Source organism: Coloeus monedula, assembly GCF_965178545.1.
Source record: "Coloeus monedula genome assembly, chromosome: 14".
NCBI lineage: Eukaryota > Metazoa > Chordata > Aves > Passeriformes > Corvidae > Coloeus > Coloeus monedula.
The window spans coordinates 1,438,338-1,448,360 of record NC_138794.1 but is presented as its reverse complement, the minus strand read 5'-3'; positions in this window follow the sequence as shown (position 1 = coordinate 1,448,360).

The window sequence follows — 10,023 nt, the reverse complement described above, 5'->3', positions numbered from 1 at the left end:
GAAGCACTTAAACATCCTATTCCAAGAAAAATCATTATTTTTCCTACACACTCTGTTCTTTTCCTTATTCCTGCTTTGTTTGTTACTGCTGTTTTCCTAGCACATCATCATCAAGCCATTCCAAATGTCATGACAGAATTCAGCCATTCTTTAAACTGTGAGTTTGTTTCAGGAAGGTAGTCAGCATCTGATGTTTCACAAAGTTACAGCTGGTGTGAAATTTTCTTACAATACCAAAATTCCATCATATGCAATGAGTGTGGGGGATATTTTGGCCAAAAACAGGACAAAAGAACTAATGTTCTTGTGTACTTGTTCATTAAGAACATGAGTTTGATATGTGTTTAATCCATGCAATTTTTTATCAAAATTACTTGTTAAATGATGAAAGCATTTTATTTAAAAATGCTAAGTACATTTGTTTAAACTGTAAAAAATTGAGCTGCAGTACAACACTGCACTAAGGCATCAGGTGCCTTCTCTAAGTTCCTTTGGATAAACTCATTACAAACATAACATTTCAGCTAGCAGTCATTAACTGAGCTAAAAAATTTCTTTGAGGGGATTACAGCTTTTTAAAACTATTTAAGTATAAATGGTTATTTTACTAAGAGTTTAATCACATCCCTGGAAAAGGCAGAAATGTAATCCCAAGGTTAGGGTAATTAAATATTGTAGGAAAAGCAACTCGTAAGAGTCCAAGAGAGTTTCCCTGGCTGAGGGTCAGCAGTCCAGTTGTGCAGGACACCTGGTGCCAGGAGCTCTCCCTCGGATGTACAGCACTGCAGGAGTACAGTGAGGAATTGTTTCACTGGGAGCAGCAAGGCCATGGATCCCAGAGCTTCTGTGAGGTCTGCAGAGCTGAGCCCCCGTGCTCCTGGGGAGGCACTGCTGGGTATGATCTGTGCACCAGACACTCCCCATTTCCTTGTGGATTGCCCAAGTGCTCAGCCATAAAGGGAAGATGTGCCAGGAGACACTGAACAGGTGACAGCTCTCAATATTGTAACTTTTAATTATTAAGAAGAGAAGGCACTTGGCCATGTGCAGCAGGGATATCCCAAAGAGAAATGTAAACCCAGATAGTACAGGTGTATCAGCCTAACTTCTCTCATGGCATGAAGTACTGTGTTGAATAAGCTTTATTACATTGATAATGCATGGAAGAGCCAGAAATTGTGCTTTTCTTGCCTGTGCAGATTTGCAACAAAAATTCCCTTGATATTTTCCCTTTCACAACAGAATCCTACTCTTTTGTGACTGAACAAAAGCAGAAGACACTGCTTAGGGAATGTCTTTGTCCACAATGCCTGCAAGCAGTAAAGCTTTTCTGGAGCTTTCACTCTGCTGCACAGGCTGGGCTGGAACGCCCATTGCTCACAGCCTGGGTTTGTGCTCTCCATCGACCTTTCACCGGAGGCAGAAACCAAGGGAGCCAGATAAATCCAGCAGTTCAGCATCAGGCAGTCTGGGAAGGAAGGGCTGAACTCTGGATTCACACACTCTGGAAACTGCTGTCTAATGTGATGATAACGATCTCCACCTTCCTAATTGGATTTCATGCTGTTAATTTTGTGTATGTAAACAGAGCCATATGCTTTCTGTGCAGCTCCTTACTGTGCCCTTCCTGAGTGTGCACAACTATTTACTTCTTGCACACTACATCCACTGGGTTTGCTTTGTTATAATTACTGTATGAAAACTTTAATTAGTTAAAAAAGCAGTCCTAACCAAGAGCTCCCTGCTGCTGTTATTTTGAGCACATCAAAGCAGATCAGGTGTCACACAGCAGAAGGAAGATGTCCAGTCTAACCACAGAGGCAACACACTCCTGAATGCTACACTGCATTACACTGAGGGAAGCAGGATGAGGGACCATGGATGAAGTTTCCCTTCAAACTTACTGGGAAGAGTGAAAGAGATTAAGGAATGGGGGAGCACATATCCTATTTGTTTTTCTCCACTGAGTTTCAGTATGAAGCATCTTAGTTTCTCATGGGCCTAAGCCCCCACTGATAATCAGCAAAGCCCAACAGGTGAGATCTGTGCTCATTCTGGATGGGGCAGAACTGTAAGAGGCATTTCTGCTACCCACATGCTACTTTTAAACCTTTGTGGAGCTCAGAGGTTTCACAGTGAGCTTCAAAGAACCCCTTGCTCTATTTGTATTTCTGACTCCTTCTAAAGAAAGAAATACATACGGTTTTATTTGGGACAGCATTTTGCCTATTCCTGTCAACATCAGGATTCAAAATATGTTTTCAAAGAGAAAAAGGGTGTCATTAGTCAGCCTGCATAAAATCATTATTGCTCTGCGTGGTTAACAGCTGCTGTGATACAACCCCTCTATACCTTGCCATGTTCCATGAGTCCGTGTTTGTTATGCTCATACACTTCTGAAAGGGCTTTCCAGAGGAGCCAAGCTGTGGTTTCTGCTGATACCATAACACTGGGGTAATCTTCTACTGCTGATACAGATGTTTCTTTCTGAGAGTGAATCTCTCCTCTGCTGAATTAGTGTTGAACGTCACAGGGGTCTCACTCACATTTGCTCGGATCCCTTAGGAAGTGTTGGGACAACCTGAACTGCAGAATCTCCTCTGGACCAGCAGCTACAAAGGCACCTCAGGTCACTGCTGCTGTCTAAAACACAGATACACACTTAGAGAAACATCTGCTGTAGAGATGAGAATAGAGGATGTGAATTTCCAGGTTTGGTAGTCTGTACAAGCTAAGAATGAAGCTGCATGGCAATGTGCATTATGAAGTACAGAGAAACATGACAAATGGGAAATAATCTAATAGAGCTCTTTGCATTCTTATTGGGGAAAAAAGTATTTTTTTATAATTGGGTTTGAGAAATTGTTCTTACTTTTGCAAATAATGGAAAGTGGTCTTTAGAAAGGAAATCCTGATGCATGACCTGTTTTACACTCTCTCTGTATCCACAGTGGTGGATATTTGTGTTTTGAAAAACAGTTGTGAAACCGATCCATAAATGTGGAAAAAAGTCTTCCCTTTCTTTAAATAGACTCATGTAGCTAAACATGAAAATAAAAAACAGGTGGAATTAATCCCAAGTTAAACTGATACTGGACCAAATAAATAGGATTGGGGCCATTATGATTAAGAGCCGTATTTGTGCAACACAAGCAGATGCTCAGTAGAAGGAGGATGATTGTCCCATGCTGTCCAGGCAAGGGAGTGCCCCCACCAACACACTGAATCCAGTGCCAGACAAGGAACATCTCTGCTGTCTGGGAATGGCTATGAAAAATAAGGCTGAGCTGGTGAAAGCTCAAACTTAAAAAAAAAAAAATTAGAAATACTCCATTGTCTGACATATAAATAAGGTTCCTTTTTAATTTTTATACTTAAAAGGCAAGACAAATGTACCAGTGTACTTTCTAACCATGAACATATGGGGGATATATACTGGAGATCATGTTTTGCAGTAGGAGGTTCGGAAATCCCAGAAAAGTTAGAAGGAATGCATTAGGGCCAGCACAGAACACAAGTGTGGTAGGAACACAGCATTATGGAACTGGGACTTGTGTGTGTGTGATGAGAATAATATTAGCTACAGGTCCTGATGTAGATGCAGCAGACGTGTCAAAGGAATTCAAATCGGTAGAAAATGGAAGAGAGATCTGTAGGAAAGTATTTCTTCTTCTAGAATCCCCAACATTCTGCCTGTTTCCCCAAAAATACTTCAGAAGAACTTCAGAACATAAGGAGTACTGAACTGCTCCAATTTAGTCACCTTTTCTAACCCTTTTCCTTTCATGACACAGCATGGTCACTTTGTGGAGCAGAGCAAATCACCTGTTGGAGGCCCTGTGGAACTGGGTCCTTCAGAGGGTGTCTCTGGGGCTGGCAGGGGCGAGAGCTCAGCTGCACTTGGCACTGCCTCAGGGCTGGCTCTGGGACACTCACAGTGTGGCCAGACCTCTTCTACTCCCAGGCCAGCTGCCATCCTTTGTCATACTGCAGCAAAGAATCCTCAAAATCCCTGTATATTTAAAATGCTGTTTTCCTCCAGAGCTAATGTAGGGTTACTCCATGTTCTGTTCCCAGCAACTGGTTTAGTCCTATATAGAGAGGAGTGAATAATTAACAATTATGTTGTCCTAATATTAGACTAGGCCTGAAATTTTAGGATAATCATCTGGTGATGAGAAACTCCGCTTCCTAATTGGATGTGGCATTCTGAACCTTGGTAATGTTTATGCTACGCTGTAGTTTACATCACACTTGGCTGCTTAAATGGAGGATTGATAAGTTCCATGCAAATAAAATGTGAGACATTAATTCACTGTAATGGGACTTTGGTCCTGCCCTTTATAAAAAAATAACCACCATGTATATTGCAAAATTATCCATATGAAAGCACTGTTATTTATAGAAGACATAAAGGGATGTACTCCCTCTGATTCAGATAACATGAAAGGTTTTTCCCTAGTGATTCAAGAAAGATGAAACATTGACGCTTCTCCCACTGATGCAGAATAATGTTACATAATGACCAATTTCTAATTGTTTCTAAAATAACATTAGTGGTGTTACTCATAAGCATTCAAGACATGAAACAGAGTCCTGGAAAGGAAGTATTTCTTTACAATGCCTTATGAATTTATAGCTTGTTTCTGGGTATCATGTTATTTTTAAATCATAACCATTAGGATTGTTTCCAGACAAACATATGATGACTAATTATACAGTGACCATATAATGATTTAAGTCTTATTTTAAAAACCCAACCTTTAAATCACTCAATTCCTACCTTCAAGAAAAGGATGATAGAACAAACCTAAGCCCCGCAGACATTGGTGGGATTGTGTATGGTGGTGTGACATTTCAGAGATGCATCAAGGATAGGGAATAGAAAAGACCAGAGACCTGTTTGTCTGTCGTGTCCCCTGCAGATGAACACTCCCCTTGCTTTTAGAGGGGTAAAGCTGTGTGAAACAACCTTTCTGCTCATTGCAAGTGGTAACCTTGTAGAACTGGAAGATAGGGTTCTTCCCTTTATAGAACTTAGTGATGATTTGAAAATCTGTGCAATGTTAATTAGCTTCTCCAAGATAAAAACATAACAGTCACTGTCTGAAACTGAGGGCGGTGTGAAGTGCATGGCTGAGAATCCTGGAGGACAGAGTCTTTTTATACAGGCAAAATAGACTATGAAGTGGCAGCTCCACCCACGATTTGTCATCTGTAAGCTTCACTGTGACATGAACAGAAACGCCCTGCTGCTGAGCTGTACCGCTGGTGGCTGACTGATGGCCCCTTGGATGAGACCATAAGTGCCCATTTGATGGCAAGTAGAAGAAAATGGCTTCATTATCTTCTGTGGGGCACCAATGATATTTTAACCTCCTTTGATAACTACCAGACCAGGTTTGCAGTAGACAGGTGCTGACTTACTGGGAACAGGTAAAGAGCTGTACCCCCTGGTCAGCACTGTCCCAGAGCTGACATCTCCCAGTCCTGTGACACAGCAGCCCATGGCTCTGTGGTCCCCAGAGAAAACAGATCATGCACATTACAGGTACAGCTGTGATGTTTACAAGGTGGTGTCTTCACCCAGCTCAGTGTCCCTGTGATCAGCACATCTACCGTGAGCGCCCAGCAAAGCACACTCTGGGCTGTGAAGGACCTGCAGCTTTGCACAGAGGCAAACTTGGGAAGCCAAAGGCCAGGTTCTGGTATCCTCCTTGACTGATCACATCTACAGGGAACCAACTGCTGTGGAGCCCTAAATACCATCAGCCACATGAGAGCCTCTGCCAGGAGAAAGAAATGCCTTGCTCGAGGTCAAATGGCAAGTCTGTGGCAAGAGAAGGAATTGAACCATCTTCCCAGTGTCAAGCACTGGACAGCTTTTCCTTTGGCTATGGGTCCCTTCTTCCATGGACATCTTGTACATTTGAGTGGATCTTTTAAACAAACAAGACACACCAAGTGAAAACACAGCAGAGAGACCCAAAGGCCAGGTACAAGCATGTACTAATGACTGCAGAACCGAGATCCTTAATAATGACCACTGCTAGGTACCTTCTAAATAAACCTCTTTTTGCATCTTTCCTAAGCTGCTTTTTCTCCTTACAATGTAAGGAGCAGTCATAACTACCAACATTTTTTGCATTTCTTCTGTAAACCAAAGCCAGAAACCATGCATGATGTGCACATCCCCACAGCTGAAACAACAAACAGGAGAAGGAATTACCTGGAAATTGACTTTTTATTTTTACAACAAAATAGATCAGACCAGCCCTGGAAACAACAACAACAGTGTTTGTTTTCCACATGTTGGAAACATCAATAGGAAAAAGGACACCGGGTAACATCAACTCGAGCACTGTTCCACCTGTGCTGCCAACAGATAACGAATCAAGTGCTGGTTTTTTGTCACCACTGTTCTCAGATTTCCCTATTTTAGCACAGCAGCTGGACACTCAGTCCCAGCTGCTCTTTGAAAGAAGGATTTTAAAACTAAGTTTACAGATTTCTGTGGCACCAAATAAGGATGGCCAAACCCCTTTGTTAAACAGAAGCCACCACTACACTTGTCTGCTGTGGTCAGTAAACAGAACACAGACATTCACCACACTCTTAACCCACCACGTGCAAACACCTGTGGCTACAGGATGCTACCTGAGCCCTTTCAGTGCAAGAACCTGCACAGCCACCTCAGCCTCAGTCAAAAAGACACTCAATCACAGGAAGCCATCAAAGTAGTAGGCTCAATAATTAGGAATGCTACCAAAAAAAAAACCCCATAGAACAGATTACTAACAGCAGAAATGCATAAACATTGCTTGCCAGAAGTTGTGAAATACTGGAAATAATAATAATGTGGGGAAGAGGAAAACATATGCGATGAGAGAGCAAAGCACACCATTTTGAACAAAATTATTTAGATTATCAAGATGAGAGAGGTTACTGGCTAAGTTCAGACATACAACCAAGCTGGATAAATGGGAAAAAAGACACATTATGAATTTAGGTTGGTGAAGTCACTAAAACGAGTCACACAGCTGTCTTCCTTTTTCTTACACAGTGGTAAAGATTTAAATATATCCATAGTGGACTATGGACAGTTAAGATGTGCACGGCATAGGCACCAGCGCAAAGGCAGGCAGGCTGTTAGACAGCAAATGAGTGCAGAATAGCATGGAAAGGACTGCAATATTGTCAGTATAATTCAGTGAGACATCCCTGAGTTTGAGTTCGGTTTTCTAGTAACTGTGTCCCTTGCAAAGAACTAGAGGATGTGATGCCTATAGTACTAGGGCAGCTGGTCCCAGGTGTTTCTTTCCCATGACATTCCTCTCTCCAAGAGCGAAGGGCAGAACAGTTGTTGTTCTAGGACAATTTCTGAGAATAATCAGTTAAAGAAAAGCTTGTATATGATAAGAAATTGAAAGACTGCATCTATTTACTACAAATAGGCAACTCAACTTGCTGAAGATTTCCTCTACTCAACACTCTCAAAAGCATAGATCTACACAATGTATCATTCATGGTATAAAAATATAATTACTTCTTCCAATTATTTTTAAATTGATATTTGATATTCATAAATTTCTGAATTTGTCTCATTAGCAATGATGTTAGAATTTTTTTCAGAAGTTTATGTCACTGCTAAGCTCAGGATGGTTATGTTAATCTAACCAGTTGTCATTTATTTTTTGCTGTTTATAGTCCTCAGTTATCTCTACATGTTCGTCATTGATCAACTGTGGATTTTTACTCTGGCAGAAGAAATTCCCCCAAAGTTTCCATCAAAGCAAATCCCCTTGAATTAGGGCACCCCGATAAATTTTTAATTAGATGACAGAACAGAAAGTATGTTGTATCTAATGCCAATGTGCAGGTTTTGAGGGCACACTTCGCTCCTCAAGACCTTGGAAACGTTCCTAAATTTCCTAAATCGGTTCTGTTCGTGAACCTGTCATAGGTTCGCTTGTTCTGACCCGCTGCCCGGCGGCGGAGCAGAACCACCCTCCGCCGGTCCTGCCCTATCTGTGCCATACAAAAGGCAGGAGATCTCCAAGCAGGGGCAGCTCATCTTCATTGACACGAACACCTTCTTTTCGTATTTGATTAGACTGCCCCATCTAATTTCTGTCCTCCCACGCGTGACCCGGAGGGTGCGAGCGCTCCGCAATAAACGCGCGCGCACTCGCCCGTCCAAGCCGCGGAGGGGCCGGGGCGGGCGCTGCGCTCTCCGCCGAGCCCGGGCGTGGCGGGGCCGAGCCCGCCGTGCCCCGCACGGTCCCTGCCGGCGAGCCCGGGGCGCGGCTGCGGTCGGATCGGGGCCGCCCCGCATCCGCGCCCCGCGCGGGGATGCTCCGCCGCACCCGCCGCGCCCCCGCACCGCCCGCGCCGCGGTGCGCGCAGCCCCGCGGAGCCCCCCGGGCGATGCTGCCCCGCGTCCCGCCCGGCCCGGCCGCCCCTTACCCCGCCGCGGGGCCGGGCCTGGCCGCCGCCGCCTGCGCGCCGCTCCGCGCCCCGAGCCCGGCGCCGCCCGCCGCCTGCGCGCCCCTCCGCGCCCCGAGCCCGGCGGCTGCAGGTGGGTGCCCGGCGCGGCGGCTGCGCAGCGCGGCCCCGGCCCTGCCGGGCACGCTGGGACTCGTAGTCCGGCAGCCGCCAGCGTTCGCCGCGGGCACCGGCACCGGTCCGACTGCAGCGGCCCTCCCGCCCCCGGCCGCGCCACCCGCCCGCTGCCCCTGCCCCTCAGCCCCCTCTGCTTCTGTCTGCCCCAAGCCGGCAGCTGAGGTCCCGCCTGACCCACACACCGCCGGCGCCCTTGGCTTGCCGTGATGCAGCCTCAGCCTCCCCCTCACCTGTGTGGCTCATGAGAACAGACTGCGCCGTGGTTTGGGTGCTCTGCCAGCCGCGGCCACCGCCCCGGCCCCACGCACAGCTCTGCCCGCACTCCTCGCATGTGGGGCACGGGCTCCTCGCAGCCGTGCTGCTCAGCTCTGGGCACACGTGCCGGCGGCTGATCCCAAAGAACATGGTTTGCTCCTCTCAACACCCGCTGCAAGCTGAGCCAGCCAAACAGGTCCTGCAGCAGAAACCTGCCGGCCCTCACCCTGAACTAAGATGTGTCACCCCAGGGAGCCAAATTTGGAGTGGAGAGTGCTGGCCTCTGAGACCATTTCGATGTTTTTCCTTTCTTCTGTTAAGTAATGTTGGCAATTCAATTCATATTTGTTCCATTATTCCATAGTAAGGTCAACCACTGGTTGAAATTACATGTAATATTATTTGAGTGCACCCCTTGTAATTAAGCATACCTGCAATTTAATTTATCTGAATGCTTTCACCGGGTGCTGTGATTTAGTTGAACAGAGGCCCTTGATTCTGAGCGCTAAGTGATGAGTCACGAGCAGCAGAAAAGCTGTTCCAATGATTGGAACATCTTTAAGTTTCATTTCACGTTGGCAGGAAAAGATGACATTGCCTTGTTAAGAAGCAGATGCTGCACTAGAGTTGAATTTTCCTATGGAAAAAAAAAACACAACTAGGAAACGCTTTACCCTGCCAAACACCTCAGGCCTCTGAGCAAGACTTACAGCAGAAATCTCAGACTACTACGAGGGGCTGAAGGGTTACTGTGGATACTAAAAAGCTAGGAGCAGAGGAATTTTCCAGCTGCTGCAGCATCCTGTGAAGTTTTTCTTTCTCATGCAAGCTAACTGAGAAACAGTTTGAGGTTTTTGTAAACCTGTGTTTTATCTCACAGGTGCAAACTTGTTATGCTGGTCTTGTTTTGGTACACTGAAGAAGATATTTTGAAATGGGTGTCAGAGCCTCCACCAATCACCCTGAGAGGTGGATGGTCAAGCGACCAATGGGGCCATGCCACCCTTGTGAACAAAGCTATATAAACTGATTTCTATAATTGCATACGGGCCTTTTAGCCACTCACCCTGAAACTGGGTACATGTTGTCTTTGGCCATTCTCGGTACAACAGCGACAGGGTACCATGGCTGTTTGGCCACTGCTCC